The 663-nt window shown below is 41.3% G+C and overlaps 1 non-coding gene across 1 annotated transcript; it reads right to left on the bottom strand.

Annotated features, from left to right (window-relative positions):
- Positions 1-265: 265 nt before the first annotated feature.
- Positions 266-448, bottom strand: LOC119435406 (U2 spliceosomal RNA). Its single transcript, XR_005188834.1, has one exon. It is a non-coding gene; the product is annotated as a U2 spliceosomal RNA (small nuclear RNA).
- Positions 449-663: the final 215 nt, after the last annotated feature.

Genomic DNA, 663 nt, shown 5'->3' with positions numbered 1-663 from the left:
GTGGCGAAAATCTCAATATATAGCGTTGTCACGGACATAACTGGTGCGCGTGCTGCTGTTGTATGCGTTTCGCATTGAAACAGCCCTTACTTAGATCATACGCACACGCGTGCGAGCACCGCGTCTACCGGGGCGGTGGGAGCAGGCAAAAACGCGGCACCAAAATACGAAGCCGTGCTCCAATTCTATAGAGCTCTGGCTCTTTTGTGGGCTGTATATTAATATTTAGGTCTGATTTTTGATTAAGATTTTACCCACCCCGTGGGGTGAGTGGGCCGATCCCGGAGGCAGTGCAATACCGGGCCAACCCGTGGCGGAGGTGAAGCAAGCTTCAAGCACTCCGCCCCATTCCAAAAATAAGTTTAATATCTTGGGTCCAAATAGGACCCGTATCAGATATTAAGCTGATAAGAACAGATACTGTTTAGAAAAATTTTATTTACACTATGTACATGGGTTTACTAAAGTCGTCATATGTACGAGCTTGTGTACACATATTATACATAACTAGACACTATAACGCTGTGCTCACAGATTGCACATAGGTATAAACTCTATAGCTATGTACACAGATAATATAAGATACAATTATACAATAATACAATACAATTATACAATAATACAATACAATTATACAATATAAAATGAATACTTTGCTTTTGC

Source organism: Dermacentor silvarum, unplaced genomic scaffold (genome assembly GCF_013339745.2).
Source record: "Dermacentor silvarum isolate Dsil-2018 unplaced genomic scaffold, BIME_Dsil_1.4 Seq684, whole genome shotgun sequence".
Taxonomy (NCBI): Eukaryota; Metazoa; Arthropoda; class Arachnida; order Ixodida; family Ixodidae; genus Dermacentor; species Dermacentor silvarum.
This window is presented reverse-complemented; position numbering and strand designations above follow the sequence as displayed.